Source organism: Urocitellus parryii, chromosome 5, assembly GCF_045843805.1.
Source record: "Urocitellus parryii isolate mUroPar1 chromosome 5, mUroPar1.hap1, whole genome shotgun sequence".
Lineage (NCBI taxonomy): Eukaryota > Metazoa > Chordata > Mammalia > Rodentia > Sciuridae > Urocitellus > Urocitellus parryii.
The window spans coordinates 24,090,835-24,104,335 of record NC_135535.1 but is presented as its reverse complement, the minus strand read 5'-3'; the positions used below and the strand labels follow the sequence as shown (position 1 = coordinate 24,104,335).

Below are 13,501 nucleotides of genomic sequence, written 5' to 3'. Positions count from 1 at the left end.
TTCAAAGCAGTTGTGTGTGCAGGAACTCAGGGGATCACTGAAAGGGAAAAGGCCGGAGACCATTGGCACTTTTCTGGAAGTATCATGCAGGAAGTGATTTTTACCAGTGACTGGCTGGTCCGTGCAGGTTTTCAACTGTACTGGTCCTGGAAGCGATGGCAGTGACTCAGTGTTTGGAGTTGTGGCACCCTATCACTGCCCATTTCTCTGTCTTCCCTTCTAAGGGTGCAATGTGGATTTGGGACAGGTCTGAGAGGGCAGGGTATTAATAAATTTCAATCAGTTCTTTGATCTGAAGTTTGGAGTTAGTTCTAATTCTCCAAAAACGTCGTTAGTATTCTTCCTCCTGGTAATTGTTCATGTCTCAATTATTACCATACAAGAACATTTACAAAATTTTTATTGTACATCATTCCTTTAACGAATGAGTGACTAATTCAACAAAAATTTTAGCATTTCTTGGACAGGTGTTAAGGATAGAGATTTGGGATTCATGAAGGAGTAAGTCATATAAATTACTCCAAGCCATAAAGGGATCAATTGAACAATTTGTCCCTCAGATAGATTCAATTGAAGAATTTATCCCTGGATATTTGTACTAAAACATACTAAAATGAAAAGACAACATATTAGTTAACAGAAATTGTTCTTATCTATTCAGAGGAAATATAAAGGAGTTAACAGAAAATTGTTCTGATAAGTGCAGTAAAATGTAATTGAGAGCATTATTTCCAAAATTGATCATGCCACATAAATTTGGCCAAATATGAATCCAACATATTGTGACATGATGATTCCTCTCATGGTCTTGTATTTTGCTTTACATTTGTTTCACAAGATTCTGTGCTTTGGGTCTGTACATCAGAAGGTAACATGCAATGAAGGTTGGGGTTAACCTGAGCATATTGGAAACCAAGGAAAGGCTGATTGTTATTATCCATGGTCCACAAATCAGAGCAGATGGTAGAACCAGGCTCAACTATGCGTTGCAAAACAAGCAGCAAAAATTGAGCAGAATGGTTTTGTAACCATTTCAAAATCACTGATGGCCAGTTGAGGGGTAATATCTACAATACCCCCCCCACACACACACACAAAAATTATCCTCTCCAGGAATTTGACCTGCAGGTCAGAGACAAATTGTTTAATTGGAGAATCAATTGGAGAGAATTTGACCCATAAGTACAGAGTATTTAATTGATCCCCATAAAGTTCAAACACAATATTGTAAGGATAAGGAGAAAATGTGTCATGTACTCTATCTGACAGATCTCAGAAGGCTCTCTGGAGGAAGCAGGGTTTGAGGGAGTCTAAAAGATGGATAAGATATTTATAAGGGCTTTATGAGGACAGATGTTGGGAGGTTTCGGGGGCCAGCATGCCTCTCAGGGGTGAGGCACTGGTACATATGGTTCTTAGGTGCAAACAGTTGGGAACCATCTGGAATAAGGGCTCAGGTCTGTTCAGAGATCAGAAGCAAAGAAAGTACTAAAGGGCCATCTTTGGGTCTGGGACTGTGAGAGTCAACTATTTCAGGAGACCAAATAAAGGAGGGGGGGGAATGAGGGCTTGCTTTTCTTTGAAGATGAAATTCCTGAATATGAAATTTTGTTCAAAGACACTAAAGTCTTCACCCAATGTGGCAAGAAAGGTCCTACTCTGGAACAAGGGATAAAATGCAGTTAAAAATCCACACCCAAAAAACATTGTGGAATCTCATTTGTCTATGCCAGAGGTTGACAAACTTTTTCTGTAAAGAGCCAGAAAACAAATATTTTCAGCTTTATAGACCATATGGTCTCTATCACATCTATTCAACCATGTCATTATAGCACAAAAGCATCATTAGACTATATGTAAATGAATGGGCATGGCTGTGTTCCAATAAAACTTTATGGACACTGAAATGTTACAAAATATCTTCTTTTGATTTGTTTTCAACTTTTAGAACTGTGAATTCTTTTTTTTCTTTTTTTCTTTTTTTTTTGGTACCAGAGATTGAACGCAGGAGTGCTTAATCCCCGAGCCACATCCCCAGACCTCTTTTTAAAAATTTTGTTTAAAAATTTCATTATTTTCATGTGGTGTTGAGGATCAAACCCAGCACCTGACATGTGCAAGGCAAGTGCTCTGCCACTGAGTCACAACCCTAGCCCTCCCCAACCCCTTTTTATATTTTATTAGAGACAGGGTCTCACTGAGTTGCTGAGGCTGAGTTTGAACTCACAATCCTCCTGCTTCAGCCTCCCAAGTTGCTGGGATTACAGGTGTGAGCTGTGCCTAGCTAAATATGTAAATTCTTATTATTCACAAAATCCAAGAAGTAGAAACAACCCAAATGTCCATCAATGTGGCAGATACACGGAATATTATTCAGCTTTAAAACTTGAGATCATTATGCTAAGTGAAATAAGCCCGTCACAAAAAGAGAAATAGTGTGTGACTCTGCTTAAAATGAAATATGTAGTCAAATTCATAGAAATGAAAAGTAGAATGAGGACCACCAGGGGTTGGGGAAGGGGAAATGGGCTGCTTTTAATGGGTTTCCGTTTTACAAGATGAGTAAGTTCTGGAGAGGAGTTTCACAAGGTGAATACACCTAACACGACTGACCGATACACTTAAAACTGGTTAAGATGGTAATTTCTTTTTTGGAAAACTACAACTACAAAAAAAAAAAAAGAGAGAAAAGTAAACCTTTTTCAATCTAGAACCTTGTGGAAACAGGCAGTGGACTCTGAGGGGTAGTGGTGCCAACCTTTAGCTTACGGGTGGCCAGTTGAAGGGCAAAAAAGATGGTCCAAATCAATGTTCTCAAATTTTCCCAGTGAAATACCTCTAACAACATTAGGAGAAGAATGTCAACTCCCACGGGGGGCTGACTGCACGTCTATAAAATTCTTTTAAATACTCCTTGGAATGAAATTCACGGACATTTTAAAATCCTAGTCCATAAGGCATGTTGTTTTAAAGTAAAATTGGCATCCACTGGATAAACCAGTAAAAACTGTGCTTGTTCAGACTCCTTAAGAGTGAATGCTTTAGTGAAGGTCACAGAGCCACAGCAAGGCAGGTGTGGGACTGGATCTCCAAAATTCCTGATTCTCACTGTGCACTTTCCACCAGAGAGGGCTGCCTTCTGGTCAGGTTTTGGCTGTCCATTCCCAAGCCCCAACAACTACTGAAGCATTCTTCAAAGTAACAATGGCAAATCCAATTTTGAGTTTCTACCCCAAATCATCAATTCATCAGTTTCAAATATTAATATTTGACAGTGTTCTAGAATGTTTTTAAATGAGTCTTCCTCTAAAACTCATTTTCTCCTCCTGCTGTAACTATGCTTTCTCATCTATCTACTTTTTGTTTTTTTTTTAGTGCATTCTGTTATACATTACGGGAGGTTAAATTATGAGGAGCCTGAAAGATTTGTGGTTTTTGTACTCCCCGCATCCATTTTCTCCTGTGGTAGATTGGATTATCTGTTCAGAATGCTGCCTTCCCTCCCTACCCTCTCCCTGCCCTGTGACTTCAGACTTGGCCATATGATTTGCTTTTCCCAGTGGAATGTGAGTAGAATGAGAGTGTGTGAGTCCTAAGCTGAGGGTTTAATAAGCATCACGTGTCAACAGGTGTCCCTCCTCTGGAGCTCCTTATTCCCCTGGAGAACCACGTGTCCCCAGTAGGGCCTGTTCCTTTAGCCTGGGTCCCAGAATGAGAAGACATGGGAAGCAGACATGCGCTCGGCCTGCCAAGCTGGACTCGCGTGTTACTATAAACTACTGTCAACCAGAATCCACTAAGAAAGAGTTCAAGAGGAAAAAGAGGACTTTGTTAAAGGAAAAACAACAACAACAACAAAAAAAAAACTGTTTGCCAACTGGGAGTCACAGCCCGCTCTGAAGAACAAAGAGAGGGCCTGGCTTGTGCAGAGGAATTTCCCACCCAGGTTCTCACTCTGGTCTACTCATGCAAATGTGGGATGCAACCAAGCCTGTTCCTGACAGGCTGATGTTTACATATGACTGTAGGTCATAGTTCGTTGGTCAGGACCAGGGAGCAAAATGAGACTTTTGGGAAGATGTTCATCTTCGCATTTGAAACAAGAACTGCCAGGGCCTAAAGGTTCAGGTCTTGGTCCCTCCAGGAATAGAGAGTACATGAATGATTCCCCATCAGCAGTGGCTACCCGACTTCATTCTGAATTGAGTCCCAATTAACCACCTGGGACTCTCCTCAGAGATTCAGCTTTTCTTCAAGTACACACCACTAGGTCTTGGAGTTGTTTGTCACACAGTGTGATCTCAGCATAAGCTGACTAACACACCCCTTCTTTTGTGACCAGGGCTTTGATTTTCTTTTGAGATCCAGCCCTCTAACACTCTTCATCCTCAGGGTTAGTGTACACACCCTGTCCTGGGTACACCCAACTCTGATTTCTCATCACTCAGATTTTGTGGATCATCTCTGGTGAACTCTCAGCTGTTCTTATCAAAACTGAGAGAGCCCCTCTTGATCTGCAGAAATATATGATGTTAAGCTCTACCGCCTGTTATAAAGGGCTCCTGAAGAAATCTGACTCATAACCCACATAATCCTAAGCCCTGACTGTTCTACAGCAAAGCAGAAGAGTGTGGATCATGCCATACAAGATTCCACACTTCTTGTCTGCTTTTTGATTATGGGAAGGAAATCATGGAAACGAACGGCAGTTTTCTCTTAGAATGCAGAGGACAGAAACTGCAGACACCTGAAAGCACAAGCTATTCCTTGGGCTTCGAGAAAGACTGGAGTTGGCTCTGAATTATTCATTTATATGAAGAGCTGGGAGTAATGGTACAGATTATCCAGAATATCAGAGAAACTTCCTCTGGGCAGGAAACTCTATGGCTGCCCCCAAAAGTGTTTCAGAAAAGCTTTAGCCACAGAGGCGATTCTTCATGACAATTAAGTTGTTTGATGAAAATATGTGTATACCTCTGCTTCCTTACATATTAGGGTTCTACAAAGATTTATTGGGGAAAAAATAAAATAAAAAGCATAAAAGCCACCAACTTAAGATATATTTCGAGTTTGGCATATACTTTCAAAAATTCAGAGTTTTATTATTTATTTATTTTTGTGGCACTAAGGATTGAACCTAGGGGCAGTTTACCACTGAGCCACACCCCAGCTCTTCTTAATTTTTTTGTTTGGAGACAGGAGCTTGCTAAATTGCTCTGACTGGCCTTGAACTTGCGATCCGCCTGCCTCACCCTCTCAAGTCTTGATTTTATTTTTTTTTAAAGCAGTGTTAGATTCACAACAAATCTCAGCAGAAGGCACAAAGATTTCCCATAATACCCACTGCCCCACAAATAGCCTCTCCCATTATTAACATTCCCAACCATTTGTTACCAATAATAAACGTATTCGTTGGCACATTATCACCCAAAGTCCACGAAATCCATCTTAGGGTTCACTCCTGATATACAGTCTGTGAGTTCTGACAAATGTGTAATAACATGTATCCCTCATTACAGTGTCACATTGAGTAGTTTCACCACCCTAAGATCCTGCACTCAGCCTGTTCCTTTCTCCCTCACCCTCACCCCTGGCAACCACTGATCTTTTTACTGTCTCCATAGATTATGCCTTTCCCAGACTACCATATAGTTGGAATCCTATGATAAGTAGTTGTTTCAGACTGGTTTCTTTCAGGCATTTACTTTCTAAAATAAAGCAACATGGGTTCTTAATTGTGTGTGTGTATGTGTGTGTGTGTGTGTTTCTGAGAACAATAATAAGTTTACATTCTCTCAGTCCACAAACAGCTGGATCATATAGGAACACAGTATGAATTCTGCTGAGTGACAGGAGAAGCCAACTAGGGATTTAAAACGATAATCCCCAAAGTGGAAAATTAGCTGTGGAGAATCAGGGGTTGATAAACAGTCCTCTTTCCCACACCTTCTCCCCCCCCCTCCCCGCTGTACTCTTCTACCTTGACCTCCCACCCCCCACTCTCCAAAATGTTCTCCTCCCTTTTCAGAGGTCTGAGAACCTTGTTCCACCCAAGAGGTCTATCTGCATCAGTCACAAAGCAAAAATGTTGGACCTGTTAGGTACTTTGATAGGTACTTCAGAGTGGGGGTAGTAATAACTTCTGCCATAATACAGGACTGTTTTTTAGAAGCTCACACTTAATAGTAGTGAGAGCCTTGTAAATAAGTAATTTTTCAGAGAGGTTGCAAAAATAGAAACAAAAATAGTGGAGGAAATGTTAGAATGTGGTCCTTTTGAAAGGACTCAAGCCCTGCCCTCAGAGCATTTGGTTTAATTGGTCTGGGTTGAGTACCTTGTTGGATGGTTTTCAAAGCACTCCCCAGGTGATTCGAATGTTAGCCAGGGCTGAGAAACACCCCAGACACACAGAATCAGGGACTTCCAGGGTGAGGCCCAGAAACCAGTGTTTTAAGGAGCTCCCAGATCAAGTTGTTGCACAGTACAGTGGTGCTTGGAAACCATTGCTCTGCACGGCCAGGGAGTACAGGCATGGGACTGGAAGGTTCTGGAAAGTTTGCAGTTGGGATTGGAGCTTAGGGGTGGGGGTGAGGGACTCTTCAACAGGCATCTTTCTTCCTTGTCACAGGCTCAGGGCAGTGCAGAAGCCTTCTGTACTCAGAGCCTAGCCTGGGCCCTCACTGGTGGGACTCTAGTCCTGGGGCCACACAGGCTCCTTCAGATGCTTCAGTCACTGGGGCCCAGTGGTCAAGGCTCTTTACCACCTGGAGCAGGCAGGGAAGTTTGCGACTGCAGAGTGAATTGCCAAAAAGTTTTCTGACTGGAGAATCGTCGCTTCAAGTTTATAGCTTCTCAGCTTTTCCCCCAAATTGGCCCCTCCACACACACACACACACACTTAGAGGCTGGCTTTCTATTTCCTTTTTTTAAAAAAAAAAAAAAAAAAATTAAATCCCAGACAAGAACACTATCCATCCCCAGACAAAAACTGCCTCCCTTTCTGTACATCCTGTATCTTCTCATCCTAAACCATCATGCCTGGCCCACAATAAAAACAGCCCTTGGCCCAGAACAACCAAACCCTGAACCCCACTCATGCCTGACTGCCCCCCCACTCTTCTAGCTGTCATAAAATAGCAAATCCAGCGGCCTCCCCACAGTGGGCCTCCACTCCCAAGCCAGCAGGACATGACCCCCACCGTGGTGCCCCATGTAGCAGCAGGACAGAGACCCCCGCCCCTCTCCCCCGGGAGAGGAGGGACCCCCGTTTCTGCCGCTGCGTGGAGTCAGCGCCCGGTGCGTCCGGGGTAGCTGCGGGTAGCTGGCCGAGCCCCCCTGGCCGGTGGGGAGGGGCTGCGGCCACTCGGGTCTGGAGGCTCCTCCCCTGGGGTGGCCGAGCAGGAAGCGGGGAGGGCGGCTGGCGGGGGCGCGCGGGGCGTGCGGGCGTGCGGGCGGGCGCGCGGGGCCCGGGACGGCGGAGTATGCGCGGGCCTCGGCGGGCAGCCCCGGCTCACAGCCGCGGCCCGGGCGCGCGGCGCGGGGCGGAAAAGCCTGTTTACACAGACTGCACACCGCCTGGGGAATAATGCAGTAAAGGAAGTGAGCCGGCTCGGCCTGACTGCTCCAACTTCCTGCTCTCACACACACCAGAGGGGGAAAAAAAAAGAAAGAGGAGCGAGAGAAAGAAAAAAAAAAAAAGGGGGAAAAATCAGGATCTCATTACAAGAGCAACAGACCGTCTGCAGACGCCTGTCAGCATGGAAAGTCGGGGGATTTCGCCCGGGTCCTCCTAGAAATTCCCCCGGAGAAGGATCTTGAAAGCTCCCCCACATCTGGGTAGGTAACAGGGCTTCTGCCTGTTGCTGGGACACTTGCAAAGTTTCCTTTGGGGTGTTTTTTCCACTCTTCTTTTCTTTGGTGGGGTGGGGGGTGGGGCGGTGGGCGCCACGGAGTGGGCTGCGGGCCAGGGTGGGTAGGTGGGTGGGAGTGAGTCCGCGCGGGAGGGGGCCAGCTGCGGGAGGGGGCGCTGCCAGGATGCTGCTGCGCCCGCGCCACCGCCGCCACCGCCGGAGCTTGAGCGCTGGGCCAGGGCCGGCGGGGGACCCAGCGCCCGTGTCTCCCAGCTCTAGGGCTGCGCTGCGAGCCCAGAGTGGGCGCCGGGCGTGCAAACTAGGGCACCGCTGCAGGCGGCGGGCGGAGTTGGGGACGGCGAGACTTCAGGTCCCTGAAATGAAGAAACCGTGACTGGAGTGGGCTGCGTGCCTGTAGGCTGGACCGTCGTTGACCTTCTAGCGGGGGCTGCGGTCGGGCTTCCCTCCGGGTGGGCAGAGGGCACCGGTGCTTGGATTCAGAGAAGGGGACACGAGTGGAGAGGGAGGTGGAGGACATGGACAGCGAAGATGTGGGGCTGGGGGGTGCGTCCACTCTCGCTGGGCAGGTGACCCCCGCCCAGGTCACCGCCCCAGGCTCACACCGTATCAATCGGACATCGAAAAGCCCGTGGAGTCTGCTGGGCCCCGTCTGGGAGATGGACCCTGCAAGAGATGATCTGGGCGCTCCCAGCTCTTTAGCCTCTTACCGAATGCTGGCCTGTGATGTTACTGTAACTTTTCTTTTGGAGGGTGGATTAAAATGTGGAGGGTTAAAGAAGAAAAAAAGAAAAGATCTCGGTTTTGTTGTTTTCTGAACCCAGTCATCCTGGGGACAAGCTGCAGTTAGGCTGCGAGTGGGGGTGGGAGCAAGAAATGCTATTTCAGAAACTGCAAAAGGGGCTTTAAAAAAAAAAAAAAACGAGTGTCGGGAGAGTTTCTGGCTTGTCTGGAAACGGCAAGACTAATTGCCATGCGCTTCCGCTTTGAAACTGGCAGCAGACAGCATCTTGAAAATGACTCACTAGAGGAGCTCACAAAGAAACTGTGGTTTGCTCCTTCTCAGGTTTATGTATTTGTGCCTTTTACAGTTTCCTTTGTAGTGTTGGAGGGTCCCCCCGCCCCTTCCCCGCCAGCCCCCTCCGGCCCTCCCGTCTTTGAAAGCCCCTGGTGGGTCTTTAACTCCCCTCCAATCTCCCAGCCCAGGGTGGGGGCAGACTGGGGGAGGCCGAGTTGTTTTTGGAGTTGGCTAGGGAGAGGGTTAAAGGGATTCTGCTGCTGCAGGGGGAAAAAGTTCCCTGAATTTTCCACTGCTGCTGCAGGAAGAGAGAGCCCCTTTAGTCATTGCTAAGTAATGTCTGCACACACACCAACTAATCTCATTAGGAGTTTCCGCTGCTCCACACAGGAGGGGTTTTGTGCAGCGACTGTCAGCCTGGGGAGCCCAGTGCTGGAGACAGAGACAAGTTACTGCCTTATTTACTTAGAGGTGCCTTTTCTGCCCCCGTGAGCCTTTTCAGGGCAGTGTCTGAAAAACTGTGAAGTCACTTTGGCCATTTTGGGTCTTAAATTTATAGGTTTTTCTCCTGTGTGTGTGTGTGTGTGTGTGTGTGTGTGTTGTGGTTGTTGCCCATGCAGCTCACACACACCCATCCTCTCCCATCTGTGCTTGGGGGTCTGAGAAACCCAGCATGTTCCGGGCATCTATTAATGAGCTTAAATCGATTTCTGAGCCTTATAGCCCAACAAAATACCCTCTGATCTCTCTCCTTTTCCGTCTGAGTCTGTGGCACACATTTATTTGGAAAAGGTCAGTATGAGTTTGAATTTATGAGGATTATAAAATTACAAATTGTATTAGGAGGGCATGTGGGTCAGCTAAGGAAAGTGTCCATCAGTGTTCTTAGAGTTTCCAGTAAGGGTCCCGCCTGCAAAACCCCCTGAGCATGAAAAGCCATGGCCATTCTAGGCCAAATATAGCACAGGCCTTCTGGCCTTTTTTTTCTTTTTTAAGCCTCTAAATGTTGTCTAGAAATGTGTAGGGTTACTAAAAAGGACAAAGAATTTTAAAGAACCCCATTGGAACCATGGGGCCTCTCCATTGACAAGGACACATTGCCCTCTCTTGAGGGTTTTTAAGGTGTTGGTGTTTCTGTTACCTGACAAAGCCTGCCCTAAAAGCAGCCTAGCCAGTGGGACAGGCTGAGTCAGTGGACATCAGTATAGGATGTCCCTCATACCATGCCTGACAGAGTAGGTGCTCAATAAATTGTTGTCTTGGAGCTGTGAGTAGGGTGACAACATTGATCATAGGTGAAAAATGTATAATATTATATTATCATAGGTGAAAAAAAGGCTTTCAAAAGTTTGCATCGTTCTTCATGAGAGTTTCCTAAGGCTGGAGGTTGTATATACCTCTCCTTTGAATAAAAAGGAGATAATTAGAGCTCCTCACTCCAGCAAATTGTTATTGGGGATGTGTAAGTTTCACTTATATCTGTGGTTCTCAACCAGGACTCATTTTGCCTCCCAGGAGACATTTTGGGTTGTCATAACCAGAGGGGGTGCTACTGGCATCTAGTGGGCAGAGGCCAGGGATGCTGCCAGTCATCAAGCCATGCCCAGAAAAGTCCTTGTAAAAGGATTTCCTTGCCCCAATGTCAGTCATGCCCGGATTGAGAAACTCTTATTTCCCTTAAAAATGATGATGATGATAAAACTCATACACATTCATTCAACAACTAGGGCATTTGAAAGTGGTCAGTTGTATTTTTTTTTTGTTTGTTAGATATGTAGCGTGCTATTCATGAATTTTCTGTCGGTCGTGTGAAGTAGGGTGACTTGCACATGGTGACATTGTGACTATGTACACACTGTGAGCTGAGTTGGATTACTTTTGAGACTCAGTGAGCTCAGCGCGTCTCCTCGCACTTGGTACCAATGCTTTTTAGAATGGTGGCAGCCCAGGTCAGGGAAGCAGTGGGTTTTTTCAGCCCCATTTGAATTTTGAAGTTTCCTAAACATTTATTATAAAACCTCTTTTTTTCTTATATAAGAAATTAAATAATTCATAACTGCTAATATACAGTAAATGTAACTCTGAGATCATATATTAAAATTTATATTTGTAATAACTTTTTGGAACTTGACTCTCTTCCTGCAACTGGTTTTAAAGGACTTCCAGGCAGTGTATATAAATTAAAATATTCCTGCTCAGCTGTCAGATATTGGATTTTGTGCATTCGGTGCCACCCAGTTACATTTATATAACTGATTCAGAAGATTGATATGGTGCTTTGAAATGTTATAAACCGCGACCTATTGACAAACTCAAAATATTTAATGGACATTTATCCAAGGATGTGGCTTCCTGGAGTAGTCTTTTTTTCCTAGAGTGAGGTACTGGTTACTCATTGCAAGCTTTGCTTTGTTTCAGGCCTAGGGAATGACATAGTCATCTCCATGTTTCCTAGATCTGGGGTTCCTTATCACATCTTAAAAAAAAATTATCTCTCAGTCCATTTTCCTTTTGCCCTGGGGACTGGTTTCTGATGCCCTCCTGAGGGACCTGTCTTTACACCTGCCCCTGAGTGGCATGGGCGATTTGCATGAAGGCCCCAACTCTTGGCAGGTTTTCTTGTATGTTTTAGGCAAAAAGTTTTTATGTCTCAGATGTTCATAATTCCTCATTGCCTTTATAGATTGATTTATAGCCATACTTGGGATCATGCTAGCCTAAAGGTATTTTTCTGAAGGTTAGTTATTTTTTCCTGTTAAAAATATTAGCACAAATTACCTTAGGAAAATAAGAAAACCACAACTCGGAAAAAATAAACAAACATCTAACATAATCCTCCTTTTAACATTTTGCTGTGTATTTTCCAGTCTTTAAAAATGCATGCGTGTGTGTGTGTGTATGTGTATACACACATGAACATGTGCTCACATAAAATTTTTTATTTGAAATCACACTGTACATACTGTTTGTTATTTATTTTCACTTAGCCTATCATGTAACACATTTTAGTAAGGAGTCCTGAGACTGAAATCACCACACATAAAGCTTGTATTTATTGATCTCATAAATGTGTTGACTCAGTGATGGATTTACATGATTTCTACGTGGTCTTGTCCAGTGCTTTCTCGTCCTCTGTGGCTCAAGTAATGTTTTAAGAATGCTGCCCTGTTGAAAGACCGAGTTCCTATGTGCTGTGAAATTTGGGATTTTGATGAGTTTCTCTATGATTTAAGAATGAGTCATGATTTGCAGTTGAATATCAAGATGTAGTAACAGGAAGTACAGGGCACTACACATTAAAATAGAATGTTAAGTGATGAAAGGAGAAAAACGAGGTTGCACCAAAGTGCACCTTGAAATCACTTAGTTATGAAGGGGCAGAGGATGCATTTTGTCCTTTTTGGTTTTATATCAGTAGAGTTTCCGAACTTTGAAATTGTTGTTTTAAATTGATTTTTAGTTCAAGATTACTCTTGCCCATGGCCAGTTCAAATTGAGGTTATTTAGCTTTTTGATCAAAACCATGGCCGAGTCTGTGAAAACTGTTTTTGCCATGTATAATGCACCCTGTTAAGTTGAATTATCTGTGTGTGTGTGTGTGTGTGTGTGTGTGTGTTTAACCTTCTGTTAACAAATCCTAAAGGCCTTCAAATAGTAGATCATTCCGTTTTTGAGGTAACTATCCTTTGCAGAAATTCGAATCTTCGGGATTCTCATTCACATCCAGCATCCATTATACATGGGTCATTTTAATAAATTGTGATTTGGTTTGAATTGCCACTAGAAATGTATTCTTTGACTACTTTATTAATTTACACTTCCTAGAAAGTAATTACTAAGTCATTCTAAGGATTATTTTATAACTTGGCTGAGGTTTACTTGTATATATTTAAAGAAATGAAGATGATAGTTCTATTAGTGCATTCTAATTTGGATTGAGATGTCCAGTCTAAAAAAGAGGATTGAAGTATCCTAGTTTCATAAGTTTCTCTGCCCTCTCTGTACCCAGGGGTGCTCTTCCTCTGAGCTGCATCCCCAGCGACATCCCCATTTTATTTGAGGCAGGTTCTCACTAAGTGGTCTTGGCTGACCTATAACTTGCAATCCTCCTGCCTCAGCCTTCTGAGTTAATGTACCACCATGCCTGGCCATCATAGTATTTTTAAAATGATTATATCTAAGAACAGTTCTTAGTTATCCAAGCAGAATGTGGAAGTGATGGGATTTAAAACACGCATATCTGATAACCTCTCTAAAGCCCGATGAGATTAGGGCTTCAAGCAATAGAATAAAAAAAAAAAAAAATACAAGACTTTGGACATCTTTTACTCTTTTAATTAAAAAAAATTGAGGCATAATTACATATATTAGAATAACAGATCTTAAATGTTATTCTATGTATACATGTATCCCTCAGCTATTTTTAAATATCTTTGGTTATTTTTTATTCCATTATGGTAATTTCATGACTTCCCTAAGTAAATTCTTAAACCCCAGAACACCTTGGTAAAATACTGCAGTATTTTTATTTAATCTGTGTGGTTAAAAAAAAAAAAAAAATCACCAGGCTGGGCCTGGTGGTGCATGCCTGTCATCCCAGCAGCTCAGAAGGCTG

General features: G+C 43.9%; 1 protein-coding gene across 1 annotated transcript in view; it reads left to right on the top strand.

Annotated features, from left to right (window-relative positions):
• Positions 1–7,472: 7,472 nt before the first annotated feature.
• The window catches only part of Elk3 (ETS transcription factor ELK3), a 64,077-nt gene continuing 58,048 nt past the window's right edge, over positions 7,473–13,501 (top strand). The window contains exon 1 of the mRNA XM_026398045.2: positions 7,473–7,836. The gene's annotated coding sequence lies outside the window, so the exon portion shown is untranslated. The remainder of the gene's footprint in view (positions 7,837–13,501) is intronic.